We start from the raw sequence: 18,631 nt of genomic DNA on the forward strand, positions 1-18,631 counted from the left end.
TTGTCCATTCATCTCCATTATCATTTCTGCTGCTTTAACCCAAACCCTCATCCTATCTCATTTCTTTTGAGATTAAGTGTTGTGTATTATGCTTTAATTAGAGTTCTAATTAGAGTTCCCTACCCCAATTTTGTATACCAAAATAGACCATCAGACATTTGCTAAGTGAATAAATGAATACCTAACATTTATATTTCATGAAGATTACTCTACTGTCTAATACTAACACAGCAGTTGTTATTCACCAGGCATTACTCTAAATGTGTTAGCTATATTACCTTATTTAATATTTATAAATTTCTTTTGAATTAGGTACAATTATTCCTATTCTATAGATGGGGAGATAGACATAGAGAAGTGAACTGACTTGTCCAAGTTTATGCAGCTAATAAATGGCAGAGCCAGAATTACATCACTGTTTGGCCTTAAATCCATGCTTTCAATCACTGCACTTCCTTACATTTCCTGTTGCTCTGCTTCTATGTATTACATTAAGACCCTAATTATTTTTCCATTATAGCTATGAGAATACAATGGTTACTCAGTTTACAAACTTACAGATACAGATCTGGAAGTAAATTCATATTTTCAGCTTCCTCCAACCCTTCAACTAATCCTAGAGCAATTCAGAACCAAGTTAGTTCAGAGTTTAAAGGGAAACTGGAGATTAAAGCAGGGTCCATTGGCCCAATAACAAATAGAGATGCAAACAACCAGCATGGTTCCTATAACCCAAAGCAAAATTAGACCTCAGGAGCTGTATCTGGATCTCTTGGTGAATATTAGCCCTGTCATGTTGGACAATGGGTAGCACCGAGTTGAGAAGATAAGGCTCTAAGGCAGGACAAAACATAATATGGAGCTGCCATTTAGGACAAAGTGAGTAGATGCTCTAGAGTAAAAGTAAAAGACAAGTCCACATAGAGGAATGGATTAATGTCAATAAATGTAAAGGAGTCAAGAATATGAAGAAACCGAGAGCCAAGATGGGTCATGGATGAGAGAGGGGCAGAGAGCAGACAGCAGAAGAGAATGTGTGCCAGAGGCAAGAATGCCTTCAAAATGAAGGTAAAGTCACTTCAGATGTCTTACACTCTGTGGTAGATTTTTGAACCGAACATCAGAAGACTGCTTATAATTTGATTCTATGAGCAATCACATGTGCAATCCTGGAAAAGCTACTTAAACAATCTGGAACTCACCTTTCTCATCTGTAAAATCAATTTTTTATTTTTTATTTATTTTATTTTTTTCAAGATTTTATTTATTTATTTTGACAGAGAGAGACACAGCAAGAGAGGAACACAAGCAGGGGGAGAGGGAGAGGGAGAAGCAGGTTTCCCACAGAGCAGGGAGCCCGATGTGGGGCTCGATCCCAGGCCCCTGGGATCATGACCTGAGCCGAAGGCAGATGCTTAACCAACTGAGCCACCCAGGTGCTCTGTAAAATCAATTTTTTAAAGATTTATTTTATTTATTTGAGAGAGAGAGAGGGCATGTGAGTGAGGGGAGGGACAGAGGGAAAGGATCTCAAGCAGACTCTGCTGAACGCAGAGCTGGATGAAGGGCTTAATCTCATGACCCTGAGATCACGACCTGAGCCAAAATCAAGAGTGGGACACTTAACCAACTGAGCCACCTAGGCACCCCTGTAAAACCAAATTTCAACATGGGTAATCTCTGATAATTACATAGTTACCAAGTCTAGTATCATTTACACAATGGTTTTAATGATTTTTGATCATGGACGACTCTTAATAGCAAAGAAATCTTAGCAAGTACCCCCATTTAGGAACATGCTAAATGGACAAATTTGTAAATTATTTATAAATGTGTTATTTTGTACAAACATCACTTTACTAATACATTAAGTATGTTATGAAACACAGAAATAGAAACATAAAGATTAAGCAATACAGCTAAATGCCTTATCAACTGTGATGTATCATATAATCATTACTATCTCAAGGCACAATATACAAGTAGGGTGAGGTTTATCATTATAATGGATGTAAATGCCTATTTAAAATAGTCCTAGACAATTTTGATTTTTTTTTTAAGATTTTTTTTTTTTATTTGAGAGAGAGAGAATGAGAGACAGAGAGCATGAGAGGGAGGAGGGTCAGAGGGAGAAGCAGACTCCCTGCTGAGCAGGGAGCCCGATGCGGGACTCGATCCCGGGACTCCAGGATCATGACCTGAGCCGAAGGCAGTCGCTTAACCAACTGAGCCACCCAGGCGCCTGGCAATTTTGATTTTTTGCCCAATTCTTGTTAGATCTGATTAGATTTTCATTACTTTTGTATTGCAGTTTGGCTGACGATGAGCTTTTTCTTGGATTTAGAGAAGTATTAGCAATGTTAGTTTCTTGTTCACCCACTCTTATATATCAGTATTATCTTACGAAGTTTCTTGGAAAAAATCTTTTAAAAAATATTTCCATTATGTAAGCCTTCATTCCATTAACTAATTAACAGTATACAAGTATATCACAGTATATCTCATCTGACTTTTTGGATTCCCTCACTAGCAGCTCCGGAGAGAAGGACCAAATGCAGGTCATTTTCTTGGGAGGTGATCTTTGGAAGCACAGGAGCACGTTGCCGCCGGGGGCTCAATCACAATAGTGACCTCTCAGAAGCCACGTTGGACATACCTCAGAATCATCCTTTCCTTGATGACTGAGGCAGCTGGCACATTTATCCACCAACTTTCATTTCCCATTGGTTGATGGTTGTTGCCAGTGGCTTTAATTCCCCTCCACTTCTGGGTTACACCTGTCTCTGGCAGAGCGAACTCCAAACTCCCATGGTGCTGGAGAATCAGGCAGAGAAGAGAGATGCTGGTGCTAGAGGTGGAAGGCTAAATTTTAGCGTGCTGCAAACTGTTTACTGCACCTCAGGTGAATTCAGCTGTGCTCAGCAAGAATGGCGAGTGGTATCTACAGTGTCTGCTACACTTGGTGATGGTGAGGATTAGGAGTAAGGTTAAGATTAGTAAACTGTGATAAATTGAAGCAAACAAAGAAAGGACAGTACTGGTATCTACCTCTCCCCTTCTTTCCTCAGGATGTACTCAGTTCCATATTTTGGCAATCTGTGTATTAAACATTAATAATAAATTATAATTTTGGGGGATGCCTGGGTGGCTCAGTAGGTTAAGCGTCTGCCTTCGACTCAGGTCATGATCCCAGGGTCCTAGGATCGAGTCCTGCATCAGGCTCCCTACTCAGCCAGGAGCCTGCTTCTCCCTCAGCCTGCTGCTCCACCCCTGCTTGTGCTCACTCTCTCTTTCTCTGTCAAATAAATAAATAAAATCTTTTTTAAAAAGTATAATTTTTTAATATTTTTAGACAAAATATGTAAGTGGAGGCTCTAATATTTTCTTTCCGCATTTTGAAGGTCATCTTCTATACCTCTTAGGGGCATGCATCTCTGACTTATGATCAGCTCTAGAGTTGGGTGACCTAAATGCCAGGTTCCTTAAGCTACTGAGATGTACCTTCTGGAAAAAGCTGCTTCAGACCCAGGAAGACATACCAGGTGTTGCAGGTTCTGGCAACCTTTACATCTCTAATGCAAAATTGTGGGCTTCTGCTAACAGCACACCTGCATATCCTCCAAGGACAAGTGCGGGAATACCCTGGAGGCCTCTGGAGGGTGCTAAAACATCAGAGCCCTCTTAACAGGCAATACTGCAGTGAGCGGCTACCTATTCAAGAAAACGAACTAGAGGGAGGAAGAAAATGACATCTATCTGCATATAAGCTATTCTATAGAGCAAGTTTAATTATTGTATCATTGATGTTTATAATCATGGTGGAGCTAACATTTTCTCTTTGGCATTATCACAATTCTATACATGAGGTTAAAAAAATTAATTGAATAATTTTGACATTTGAATGCCATCGATTAGGTAACTCCTGTATGCTAAATCCCCGTAAAAAGTGGTGTGAGTTATAAAAAAGATCAGTAAAACTCAGTCTCTTACTTTTCATATCGTGGGGGGGAATGAACATTGCATATAAGCAACCATAAAGCAAGGTGGAAAGAGATAAGATCTGTAAGAAAAATACGAAGGGCTGTGAATATTCTAAGATAGAAAAATTATTTCTGCACCAAGCAATTTATTATTTCTTGTGATAATAGCTAAGCCTAACCCAAATTCCATGCCTTGGAAATTTCTTTAAACATGGTCCACCAGTTGAAGTTTAGTAGTAAGCAGCCTTGGGCTTAGAAAAGACGAGAAGTCTGAGATGGGCCTTTAACTCAGTAATAACTACACTGGACTCTAAAAACGCCTTCAAGAGACAAAGCAGAATACATTCTCTAACTCTCAATCATAAAGAAAAATCTAATGTTTTGTGGTATGTTTTTAAGCCACAAGCTTTTAAGAATACAAAAGCAAACAATGGAAAAAAATTGTACACTATTTGTACTGACAATATATTGTTGCAGCTTTCTTGAGCATGAAAATATTTTCTCAATAAAGGTTTTATCATAAAATGGAAACTGATATGTTAGGTGTCTTTTTTTTTAGTCAGAAATCAATTTATAATGAGATTATACACATGAAAGAATTTGTAACAGATATTTTAATAGAAAATCAAGCTGAGTAGAGCTATTCAGAATTATAATAAATAAAAAAAGAATTATAATAAATAACATTTCATGCTCAAATAAGTAGGAATTCTATACTTTTCATATTAGGTATTAGGTACAACTTGAGATAAGTACATTTTCCATTCTGTCCAAAGACTTAAAAAATGTTATAATGAATTGCTTAAAATAAAATGTATTTGTCACATTAGCTATATACAATATATATTTGACAACTTTTTATTTATTTATTATTAGTATTTAAACTTACCGAAACATAGTTGACACACAATGTTATATTAGTTTAAGGTATACAACATAGTGATTTGACTATTCTATACATTTTTCAGTGCTCACCAGGGTAAGTGTCATCACCATAAAATGTTATTACAGTGTTACTGACTATATTCCCTATGCTGTACTTTTGATCTTGTGATTTATTTATTTTATAACTAGAAGTTTGTACCTCTTAATTTCCTTCCCCTATTTCACCCATCCCCCAGCCTTCTGGCAACCTCCAGTTTGTTCTCTGTATTTATTATTCTGTCTCTGTTTTTGTTTGTTCCTTTTTTCTGCTTTTTTTTTAGATTCTATGTAAGTGAAATCATATGGTATTTGTCTTTCTGTGTCTGATTTATTTCACCTAGCATAATACTCTCTAGATCCATCCATGTTGTTGCAAATGGCAAGATCTCATTTTTCTTTATGACTGAGTAATACACCTTATATGTACTCACACCACATCTTCTTTTCCATTCACCTATTCATGCTCACTTGGGATGCTTCCCAATTTTGGCTATTGTAAATAATGCTGCAATAAACACAGGGGTGAATATCTTTTTGAATTTGTGTTTTTGTTTTCTTTGAGTAAATACCCAGTAGTGGAATCACTGAATCATATGGTATGTCTATTTTTAATTTTTTGAGGACCCTCCATACTATTTTCCACAGTGGTTACACTCATTTACAGTCCCACTAACACTGTATGAAGTTTCCCTTTTCTCCACATCCTCACCAACACTTGTTATTTCTTTTCTTTTTGACATTAGCCATTCTGACTGGTGTGAGGTTGATATCTCATTTTAGTTTTGGTTTGCATTTCCCTGATGATTCGTGATGTTGAGCATCTTTTCATGTGTCTGTTGGCTATCCCTATGTATTCTTTGGAAAAATGTCTACTCAAGTCCTCTGCCCATTTTTTAATCAGATGTGTGTGTATTGAGTTGTATCAGTTCTTTACATATTTTAGATATAAACCCTTTATTGGATATATCATTTACAAATATCTTCTTCAGTAAGTTGCCTTTTTGTTTTGTTGATGGCTTCTTTTGCTGTGCAAAATCTTTTTATTTTGGTGTAGTCCCAATAGTTTAATTTTGCTTCCCTTGCCTGAGGAGACAGAGCCATAGATACGTTGCAATGGCCTATGTACAAGAGATTACTGCCTGTTTCCTTTTGGGAGTTTTATGGTTTTAGGTCTACATTTAAAGAAACATTTTGAGTTTATTTTTGTGTATGGTGTAAGAAAGTGGTCCAGTTGCATTCTTTTCCATGTAGCAGTCCAGTTTTTGCGACACCATTTATTGGAGAGACTGTCTTGTATATTATCGCCTCCTTTGTCGTAGATTAATTGACCATATAGGCATGGGTTTATTTCCATCCTGTGTCACTGATCTATGTATCTATTTTTGTGCTGGTACTATACTGTTTTGATTACTATAGCTTTGTGGTATATCTTGAAATCTGGCATTGTGATACTTCTAGCTCTGTTCTTTCTCAAGATCGTCTTGGCTATTTAGATAACTCTTTAAAAACACTTCAATCACTACCTCCAAATTAGTATTTACATATATTTTCTTTATGTGAGCTCTGGTAAGCTTTGTTGAAATTTCAAAACTTCTCATAACACCAAGCTCCTGAAGTACCTACTTAAATTCTGTTGTTTGATGCAATGAATACCCCACTATTGAATCTACATCATGAAAAGTGTACTATTTTTTTATCTTTTTTTTTTTTTTTCCAGACAGGGTGACTCATTTTTTTTCTTTAGGAAGGAGAGAACCAGTGCTTCCAGTTCCTCCTTTTTCTAATTCATCCTCCATACTGTTACTGAAGAGATTTTTTTTAAGGCAAAATTCTGAGCATATCACTCTTTCCTCAAAGCCTTCATAATACCTCATCACCTCCAGAATAAGGTCCATACCCTTTAGTGTAACATTCACAGCCCCTTACACCCCTTGCCTCAAACTACTCCTTGTATCCCATTCTCCCACAATACCAATAAGTTTGTGGTTCCCTAAACATGTCATATTTTTTCTTTCTTTGTTTTTGAACATTCAACACTACTCAGAGGACTTTCCACACAGACACTTTCTTTACCTGCCTGGTAAAGTCATATTCATTCTCTAATACTCACCTTAACATCACCTTCTTCTTGAAATGTTTTGACCTCACACAGTATGGATTGCTCCATTCTATGCACTATCCATGCAAATTATGATACCTCATGTATGGCAATTAGTTGTTTACATGGTTGACTTCTACATCAGACTATAGTCCTTTCTTGTGTTCTCACTGCCAAGGAAAACACCTATTGAAGGACTACATGGATGGATGGATGGATGGATGGATGGATGGATGGATGGATGGATGACAAACTAGAGTCTCAATCAGCTACTTTAATCCTAGTGCAATTTGAAATACTTAAATAATCAATCTGATACCTTCTTAGCTAATAGGTTTTTAGAATGATTTTTAACTTCCAGAAAAAAAGTTTAGAACTTATATTACAGCACTTTTAATGGGAACTGAACTTTCTTTTACCCTCTTTCCTAAAGAAAAAAGATGAGTCACCCTGTCTGAAAAAAGAAGATAAAAAATAATACACTTTTCATGATGTAGATTCAATAGTGGGATATTCACTGCATCAAACACAATTTTATTTAAATTGTAGTTAGTTAACAGACAGTGCAATACTGGTTTCAGGAGTAGAATTCAGTGATTCATCACTTACATACAACACCCAGTGCTCATCACAAGTGCCCTGTTTAATACCCATCACCCATCTGGCCCACCCCCCACCCCCCTCTCTCCCTTAACCTTCAGTTTGTTCTCTATCATTAGGAGTATCCATGGTTTGTTTCCCTCTTTCCTTCTTTCCCCCTTTCCCATATGTCCCTCTGTTTTGTTTCTTAAATTCCACATATGAGTGAAATCATATATTTGCTTTTCTCTGATTGACTTATTTCACTTAGCATAATACATTCTAGCTCCATTAACATCATTGCAAATGGCAACATTTCATTCTTTTTGATGGCTGAGTAATATTCTACTATATATGCACCATATCTTCTTTGTCCAGTCATCAGTCAATGGACATTTGGGATCTCTCCATCATTTGGCTATTGTTGATAATGCTGTTATAAACATTGGGGTGCACATACCCCTTCAAATCTGTATTTTTGTATCCTTTGAGTAAACACCCAATAGTGCAATTACTGGATCATAGGGTAGTTCTATTTCTAGTTTTTTGAGGAACCTCCATACTGTTCTCCAGAGTGGCTGCACCAGTTTCATTCCCACCAACAGTGCAAGAGTGTTCCCCCTTCTCCACATCCTTGTCAACAGAAAAGTCAATTCAGGTCCTCTGTCCATTTAAAAAATTGGTTTGTTTTTTATTACTGAGTTGTAAGAATTCTTTGTATATTCTAGATATAAATCTGTTATCAGATATATGCTTTATAAATGTTTTATCCCATTCTGTGGTTATCTTTCATTTTCTTGATGGTGTCCTTTGAAGCATAAAAGTTTTTAGTTTTTTAATATATTTGTTGTTACTGTTTGTGTTCTTATTATATCTAAAAAGGCTTTCCTTAACCTAAGGTCATGAAGATTTATTCATTTTTTTCTAAAAGTTTTATAGTTTTAGTTCTTACATGTAGGTCTATGATCCATTTAGAGTTCATTTTTTTAGAAGGAAGGAGCCTAAGTTCATTTTTTTGCATGTGGATATCCCATTGTCTCAGCACCATTTGTTGAAAGCAATTTTTCTTTATTAAATGGTCTTGGCACTTTTCTCAAAAACTGAGTGAACACAAAGGTGAGAGTTTATATCTAAACCATCATTTTTATTCCATTGATCTATTAGACTATCTTTATGCCCCCACAACATTCTCTTGATTACTGCAGCTATGTAATATGTTTTGAAGTGATCAAGTGTGAATCCTCCAAATTTGTTCTTCTTTTTCAAGATGATTTTGGCTACTCTGGGTCCTGTGCATTTCTTTATAAATTATATCATCAATTTATCAATTTCTGTAAAAATCTCAACTGAGAATTTAATATGGATTGTATTGGCTGTGTAGACCAATTTGTGAATACTGCCATCTTAAGTCTTGTAATACACAAACAAGAGATGTCTATCCATGTATTTATGCCTTCTTAACATCTTTCAGCAAAGTTTTATAGTTCCCCCCTGCTTTATTGAGGTATAACTGCAAAATAAAATGATATATATTTGAAGTGTGTGATGTGATGAATCCATCGCCTCACATAGTTACTATTTTTTACTTTTGTGGTGAGAATGTGTAAGATCTACTCACATAGCAAATTTCAAGTAGACAATACAATATTATGAACTATAGTCACCATACTGTACATTAGATCCTCATAATTTATTCATCTTGTAATAGAAAGTTTGTACCCTATAACCAACATCTCCCCATTTCCCCCACCCTCTGCCCCTGGCAACCACCATTCTTTTTTTTTTTTATTCCATATATAAGTGATAACATACATGGTCTTCCTCTGTCTGGCTTATTTCACTTAACATAATACCCTCCAAGTTCATTCATGTTGTCACAAATGGCAAGATTTCCTTCTTTTCTATGGCTGAAAATATTCCTGTACATGTAACACATTTTCGTTATCAGAATAGATAGTAGATATTAGGTAAAATAGATATTTTCTTTCTCTATCCATCAGTGGACAGTTAGGCTATATCCATATGTTGGCTACTGTGTATAATGTTGCAATGAACATGGGATTGTTTCTTTTGAATATATACCCAGAATCACTGTGGTTTTGATTTGCATGCCCCTGATGATTAATGATGCTGAGAACCCTTCCATGGATCTGTTGGTCATTTGTATTTCTCCTCCCACCCCCTCTCCTCCTCCTCCTTTACAGAAATATCTATTCAGGTCCCTTGTCAATTGTTTAATCACTTCTTTTTGCTATTGAGTTTTATGAGTTCCTTATATATTTTGGATATCAGCCCCATTTCTCATATATGGCTTGCCAACATCTTCTCCCATTCCATAGGTTGCCTTTCCATTTTGTTGATGGTTTCCTTTGTTGTGCAAAAACTTTTAATTTGATGTTGTCCCATTTGTCTATTTTTGCTTTTATTACCTACACTTTTGGTGTCATATCCAAAAAAATCATTGCCAAGACTAATGTCAAGGAGCTTTTTCCCTTTTTCTTCTAAAAACTTTATAGTTTAAGGTCTTATATTTAAGTCTTTAATCTTCTTCAAGTAATTTTTGTGAGGGGTATAATCTAGGGATCCAGGATCATTTCCGTGTGGATATCTAGTTTTCTCAGCATCATTTGTTGAAGAGACTATCTTTTCCTTTATTGAGTTTTCTTGATATCATTGTCAAGATTTCTTTGGCCATATAGTTGAAGGTTTATTTTTGGTCTTCAGTTGAGTTTTGAATGAACTCAAGTCTACCATGATTAGATGACTCTTTACCTAGCAATTAAATGCATAGCTTCTTGTATCAGTCTGCAGGAGTGTAAGTACTCCACCATTTACTGTGATGTTAGACAATATACCTTTCTGCAACCTATTTTCCTTATCTATAAAACAATAATAATGATAGTGCCTTCCTCAGGATGGGATTATGAAGAATAAATAAAAGAAAACTTGTTAAAAATGCTCACTACCTAGAACTCAAAAAAATCTTAGCTATTATTATTGCCTATTTTTCACAATTTTATTAGGGCACATCCAACACAATTATAGCTCCCTAAGGATCTTCAGATGGTTTCCTATGAATTTTAGGATTGTTTATTCTATTTTTGTGAAAAATGCCAATGGAATTTTAATAGAGATTGCATTGAAGCTGTAGATCATTTTAGGTAGTATGGACATTTTAACAGTATTAGTTCTTCCAATCCATTTATTTATGTCTTCCTCGATTTTTTTCTGTAATGTTTATAGTTTCTATTGTTCAGGTTTTTCACCTCCTTGGTTATATTTGTTAATACTTGGTTAAATTTGTTAATACTTGGTTAAGTTTTTTGGTTTTTTTTTTTCTTTTTTTTTTTTGATGCTATTGTAAATGGGATTGTTTTCTTAACATCTTTTTTGGATAGCTCATTGTTAGTATACAGAAACACAACTGATTTTCATATGTTGATTTTGTATCCTGAAACATTACTAAATTTAGCAGCTCTAACATTTTTTTGGTGGAGTCTTTAAGGGTTTCTATATTTAAGATCATGTCATCTACATAGGGACATTTTTACTTCTTCCTTCCTGATTTGGATGCCTTTCTTTTCCTGCCTAGTTGCTCTGGCAAGGACTTCCAGTAATATAGTGAATAGAATATGGCGAATAAAGAAAAGCACCCCTGTCTTGTTACTGATCTTAGAGGAAGTCTTTGGACTTTCACTGTTATGTTAACTGTGGACTTGTCATATTTGGTTTTTATTATGTGGAGGTATGTTCTTTCTCTACCTAATATTTTGAGAGTTTTTATCATGAAAGGATGTTGAATTTTATCAAATGCTTTTTCGGCATCTATTGAGAGGATCACACAATTTTCATCCTTCACTTTGTTAATCTACTGATTTGTGTATATTGAACCATCCTTGCATCCCAGGGATAACTCTAACTTGATCATGATGTATGATCCTTTTAATGTCCTGTTAAATTCAGTTTGTTAGTATTTTTTCATCTATGTTCATCATGGATATTAACCCGGAATTCTCTTTCCTTGTAGTGTCTTTCTCTGGCTTTGGTATCAGTGCTATGCTATCTCATAAAATGATTTGGAATGTTCTCCCCTCTTCAGTTTTTAAGGAGTTTGAGGAGGATTAGCATTAATCTTTTTTTAAGTGTTTGGTAGAATTCACCAGTGAAGACATCTATTCCTTTCTTGGGACATTTTTGACTATTGATTCAATCTCCTTACTATAGATCTAATCAGACTTTGTATTTCTTCATGATTCAGTCTTGGTAGATTGTATGTTTGTAGGAATTTGTCCACTTCTAGGTTGCCCAATTTGTTGGCATATATAATATTTTAGGAGCACTCTCTTACAATCCTTTGTATATCTGTGGTGTCAGTTGTTACTTCTCTTTTGTTTCTGATTTTATTTATTTGGGTCCTTTTTCTTTTTTTTTCCTTGACGAGTCTGGCTAAGGCTTTATCAATTTGATTTATCTTTTCAAAGAAACAGCTCTTGGTTTCAATGATTTTTTTTTTTTTTAGTCTTTATGTCATTTCATTCTGCTCTGATCTTTATTATTTCCTTATATCTACTCACATTGAATTTTATTTGTTTTTTGTAGCTCCTTTAGGTCTAAGTTTAGTTTTTTCACTTGAGCTTTTTTTGTTTCTTGAGGTAGGCCTGTATCACTATATATTTCCCTCTTAGAACTGCTTTTGCTGTATCTGAAAGATTTGGGGCCATTATGTTTTCATTTTCATGTGTCTCCATATATTTTTTAATATCTTCTTTGATTGCTTCATTGACCCATTGTTGTTTAGTATCATGTTGTTTAGCTTCCATTTGTTTGTGTTTTTTCCAATTTTTTTCTTGTGATTGATTTCTAAATTTATACTGTTGTGGTCAGAAAATATGTATGGCATAATTTCAATCTTGTTAAATTTACTGAAGCTTATTTTGTAGCCTAACATGTGATCTATTCCAAAGACTGTTCCATGTACAGTTGAAAAGAATGTGTTTTTGAATGGAATGTCCTGTATACATCTGATAGGTCCATCTGGTCTAATGTGTCACTCAAAGACATTGTTTCCTTATTGATTTTGTCTGGATTATCTATTCACTGATGTAAGTGGGGTATTAAAGTCCCCTACTATTATTGTATTTCCATCAATTTCTCTCTTTATTTTCACTAATGTTTGCTTTATGTATTTAGGTGCTCCAATGTTGGGTACACAGATATTTGCAATTGTTACATCTCTTGTTGGATGTCTCCTCTTTCATTTTTTATTTTTTTGTTTGTTTTTTCTTTTTTTCTTAGTCTAGCTAAAGGCTTGTCAATTTTGTTTATGTTTTGAATAAACAACTCTTCATTTCATTGATCTTTTCTATTGGTTTTCAGTTTCTAATTCACTTATTTTTGCTCTCATCTTTGTTATTTCCTTCTTTTTGCTACTTTGGGCTTAGTTCTTTTTTTTTAGTTCCTTGAGGTATAAATTTAGGTTGTCGATTTGAAATACTCCTTTTTTCTTAATTAGGCATTTAGTGCCTGCTTAGAATTGCCCTCTTAGAACTGCTTTTGACCTCCATCAAAAGAACCAGCTGCCTGGTAGCACCTGCTGTTGTACCTCCTTATCCTCCCACATCACTGCTGCTGCTTTGGCTGGATGACCCCTTATTGGGGATAAGTCTCCCAACTTTGAGGCCAATACTATCATTGGCCACATCCATTTTCATGACTCCCTGAGAGTCACATGGGGCATTCTTTTTTCCCAGGCTGGAGACTTAACCCCAGTGTGTACTACAAAGCTTGGCAGAGCAGCAAATCTGGCACCAGAATTTACCAAGAGGAATGTTAAAGATGATTACTCTTTTAATAGATGATGTTGAAGACCACCCTGCCTGGAGCAAGGGTATCAATGCTTACAATGGTGAGAAGTCCACAGAAATGTTACCTTTTCCAATCACTGATGATAAGAATCAGGAGTTTACTATCCTGTTGAGCATGCTTGGACCCAGCAGAGAAGAATGAACAGGGCATGCCTGTGACAGCTTGTGCAATGTTTATTTTTGATCCTGATAAGAAATTGAAGCTGTCATTCTCTATCTAGCTACCACTGGGAGGAACTTTGATGAGATTCTCAAAGTAGTTATTTCTTTCAAGCTGACATTGGAAAAGAGAGTTGACACCCTGGTTAATTGGAGGAATGAAGACGGTGTGATGGTCCTTCCAACTATCCCTGAAGAGGTAACCAAAAAAATTTTCCCTAAAGGAGTCTTTACCAAGGTGCGTGCTCCTATCTGGCAAAAAAGACCTCCGCTATACTCCTCAGCTGTAAGGTTCTCTGAGAAGTTGGTGCTGGAATTGCTTGCTTAGCACAGTGAGCCAAAGGATGCTAGCTGCTAATCATGTTTTCCTGCAGCAATTTTGTAAAAACATCCTGGTATCATCCTAAAAAAAGGGGGGGGGAATTGCTTATCTGCAGTTTGGTATGTTGTGTTTCCATTTTCATATGTTTGAATATATTTTTTGTTTTTCCTTTTGATTTCTTCTTTGATCCATTTGTTGTTCGGAGGTGCATTGTTTAATTTCCACATATATTTGTAAAATTTCCAGCTTTCTTCCTGTTACTGATTTCTCATTTCATACCATTGTGTTTGGAAAAAATACCTGGTATGATTTCAGTCTTAAATTTGTTAACACTTGTTTTGTGGCCTAACATACAAGCTAGTCCAGAGAATGTTCCATGTGTGCTTGAAAAGAAAATGTATTTTGTTGCTGCTGGGTGGAGTATTTTGTATATGTCTGTTAGGTCCATTTGGTCAAAAGTGTAGTCCAAGTCTAATGTTTCTTTATTATATTTTCTGTCTGGATGATCTATATATATTGTTGAAAGTGGGGTATTGAAGTCCACAGCCATTATTGCAATGTCTATTTCTGCCTTCAAATCTGTTAAAATTTGTTTAATCTAGTTAGGTGCTCCAATGAGGGTGCATATATGTTATATCCTGTTGATGAATCGACCTCTTTATTATTATATAATGACCTTCTTTGTCTCTTGTTAGAGTTCTTTACTTAAAGTCTAATTTTTTTCTGATAGAAGTTAGCTTTTTTCATTTTCATTTTCATTTGCATGGAATGTCTTTTTTCACCTTTCAGCTTCAGCCTATGTGTGTTTATAAAGCTGAAATAAGTCTCTTGTAGGCATCACATAGTTGGATCTCATTTTTATTTTATCCAGTGACTCTGTCCTTTGGGAAGTTTAATTCATTTACAGTTAATTGTTGACAGCTAGGGACTTACTATTGCCATCTTGTTAATGTTTTGGGTGGGGGGTGTTTTGTAGTTCCTTTGTTCTTTTCTTCCTCTCTATCTTTCTTGTGATTTGGTGATTTTCTGCAGTGGTATACTTTGATTCCTTTATCTTTTCTGAATCTACTATAGGCTTTTGCTTTGGCTACTATGAGGCTTACATAAAACATCTTAAACTTGTAACAGTTTACTTTAAGCTGATAACAACATAACTTTGATCACGTACAAAAACTCTACCCTTTTATTCTTTCTCCCATTTTATGTTTTTGATGCCATAATTTGTATCTTTTCATATTGTATATTGTATATCCATTAAAAATTATTGCACCTACAGTTATTTTTAATACCTTTGTCTTCTTTTATACTGGAGGTAAGCAATTTACACACCACCAATACAGTATTAGAGTATTCCAGAATTTGACTATATATTTACTCTTACTAATGAGTTTTATATTTTCATATGTTTTTATGTTACTAATTAGTGTCCTTTTATTTCAGCTTAAGAAATCCCTTTAGCATTTCTTATAAGGCAGAGCTCATGGTGATGAACTCTCTCAGCTTTAGCTTGTCTGGGAAAGTCTTTAATCTTCATTTCTGGGGGCACCTGGGTAGCTCAGTTGATTAGTTGACCTGCCTTCAGCTCAGGTCATGATCCCAGGGTCCTGGGAGAGAGCCCCATGTTGGGCTCCCTGCTCAGTGGGGAGTCTGCTTCCCCCTCCTCCCCCTCCTTGTGCTCTCTCTCTCTCAAATAATAAATAAATAAAATCTTTAAAAAAAATTCCTCATTTCTGAAGGACAGCTTTGCAAAGTATTCAAAGTATTCATGTTGGCACTTTGCATATATCATCCTACTCTCCCCCAGCCTGCAAGATTTCTTTCTTTCTTTTTTTTTTTTTTAAGCTTAACCAACTGAGCCACCCAAGTGCCCCTGCAAGGTTTCTGTTGAGAAATCCTATCATAGTCTGCTGGGTGTTCCCTTGTATGAGTGGAGTTTCTTTTCTTTTGTTGCTTTCAAAATTCTCTTTGTCTTTGATTTTTGACAGTTTTATTATCATGTGTTTCAGTGAATTCCTCTTTGGGTTTCATCTGTATGGGGACCTATGAACTTCAGATACCTGGATGTCTTATCTCTGCCCAGATTTGGGAAGTTTTTAGCCCTTATTTCTTTAAATTAGCTTTTTTGTCCCCTTTTCTCTCTCTTCTGCTTCTGGGACTCCTGGATTCTGAATATTGTTTCTTCTGGTGGTGTCCCATAATTCATGTAGGTGTTCACTAATTTTTTTCATTCTTTTTTTCTTTTTTCTCAGCTGACTGGATAATCTTAAATGCCTTGTCTTTGATTCACAGATCTTTCTTTTGTTTAATCAAGTCTCTTGTTGATGCTTACCATTGCATTTTCATTTCATTCATTACATTCTTCATCTCCAGAATTTCTGCTTGGTTCTTTTTTTTATGATTTCAATATTTCTGTTGGCTCTCTTATTTTGTTCATGTATTTTTTTCCTGATTTCATTAAGTTGTCTGTTTTTTCTTATAGTTTGGTGAGCTTCCTTAAAACAATTATTTTGAAAATTCTTTTTTTGGTCAGAGAATTCATAGATTTCCATTTCTTTGTGGTCAGTTACAGGAAAATAATTATGTTCCTTTGGTAATGTAATGTTTCCTTGCTTTTTTGTGATTCTTGAAGTCTTGCATTGCTGTCTTCTCATTTGAAGAAGCAGTTACCTCCTCTAGTTTTTACTGACTGGCTTCAGGAAGTAGATATCTATATTGGTCACAGTCCAGCTAGGAACTCTGAACGTATTTTCTCAGATGTCTTCTATGAATGTGCCCACTCCATACATGTTCCCTCTTGGGGGAATTTTTAAGATTCTTTGTCCTCTCTTGATCCTGCAAAACTGTATTGGGTGCTGAGAGTCTCCTATTTGTTTTCCTTAGAGTGGCAGCCTGAAATGCTCAAGTTTGTGAGCATTCTCCCAATCTCAGAGTCAGGCTGGCTTTCTGCACTTAGTAGTTTTCAAAGGCTGTTTTTTGCTGTCTGAGGAAGCATGTGCTGGGAGCTGGTCCTGGGGGATGGGATGGTGAGAGGTATGGGTGAGATGGGGTTATCTATGGGTCAGCTGTGGGGGTCTACAGGCAAGATGTTCCCAGTGGCTTGGGGGTAGGATTCCTGATGGAGTTCACAAGTCAGTTAATAGGAAAAAGTGGTTAATGACATCCCTTTAATGAGTTTGGAGCCCTGGCTGCTGTGTTCCCAGCCTCTGCCAACCCTTGGTCTTGCTGATCACTTCAGTAGTTTAAGTGAGAAGAGAAAAAAGTGTGCCTCTTGAGCAACATCCTGCATGGCTAGGGAAGCTGGGCATTCACTCACATGTTCCCACTTTCCCCCAGGAGAAATTATGGTTGGTAATAATGTCTGCACTCATTCTTGATTTTAGTAATTTGAGTCTTTCTTTTGGTCTAACTAAAGCTTTATTGATTTGTTTAGCTTTTTGAAGAACCAACTGTAGATTTTGTTGATTTTCTTTATTATTTTTTATTTATTTCATTAATTTTGGTCCTAATGATTTTCTCCCTTGTGCTTGTTTTGGATTTAATTTATTCTTCTTTTTCCAGTATCTTAAGTAGAATGTTAGATCACTGTTTGAGCTATTTCTTTTTTTTTTTTTAACACAGGCATTTACAGCTATAAATTTCTAAGAATTGCTGTAGCTGCACTTGTTAACTGTCAGTAGGTTGTATCTTTATTTTTATTCATCCTAAAGTAATTTCTAATTTTTTCTTTTGACTTCTTCATTGGCCCATCGGTTTTTTAGTTATGTTGTGTCTAACTTCTTCATTATTTGTGAATATCCCAAATTTCTTTTGTTATTAATCTCTAATTTCTGTCCATTGTGATCAGAGAAATACTTTCTACATTTTCAAACCTTTTAAATTTATTGAGGCTTGTTTTATAGCCTAGCATGTGGTTTATCCTGGAGAATATTCCATATACTCAGACAAATGTGTATTCTGCTGTTGTTGCATAGAGTATTCTATATATGTCTGTTAGGTCTATTTTGCATATACTATTCAAGTTTTCTATTTCTTTTGTTGATATTTTACTCAGATGTTCCATTCATTATTGAAAGGGGGTATTGAATTCTTCAATTATTATTGTCAGGTTTTCTATTTTTCCTTTCAATTTGTTTTTGCTTCATGTATTTTAGGGCTCCACTGTCAGGTGCATATATGCTTATAATTATAATGTCCTGGTAGATTGACCCTTTCATCATTACAGAACATCCTTTTTATATCTTGTAACATTTCTCATTTTAGTCTACTGTGTTTAATATTATTATATATTATATTATATTATATTATATTATATTATATTATATTAGCCTGTGGTTGCTGTTTATATGATATACCTTTTTCCATTCTTTTACTTTCAATCTATTTGTATCTTTGAATATAAAGTGCTTCTTCTGTGGACACCATATAGCTGGATCATGTTTTCTTATCCAGTATGACAATTCTGCCTTTTGACCAAATTATTTAACCCATTCATATTTAATGTTATAATTGATATAATTGCATTTGTGCCTGCTATTTTAGTTTTTAAATTTTTACTTTCTATTGTTTCATGCCTTTTTTGTTTCTATTCCCCCTACTGCCCTCTTCTGCATTAAATAAATTTTTTTGAGTTATACTTTAATTACTGTAATTATTTTTTCATGATTTTAAAAGTACTTTTGTCAATTATTTTGTCAATAATTGCTCT

The 18,631-nt window shown here is 35.2% G+C and overlaps 1 pseudogene; it reads left to right on the forward strand.

Moving 5' to 3' along the window:
• The first annotated feature begins 11,213 nt into the window (after positions 1-11,213).
• Positions 11,214-13,894, forward strand: LOC118001041 (annotated as a pseudogene).
• Positions 13,895-18,631: the final 4,737 nt, after the last annotated feature.

The sequence above is a fragment of the Mirounga leonina genome, unplaced genomic scaffold, assembly GCF_011800145.1.
Source record: "Mirounga leonina isolate KUSES-001 unplaced genomic scaffold, KU_Mleo_1.0 Mir_53, whole genome shotgun sequence".
In the NCBI taxonomy this organism is placed as follows: Eukaryota; Metazoa; Chordata; class Mammalia; order Carnivora; family Phocidae; genus Mirounga; species Mirounga leonina.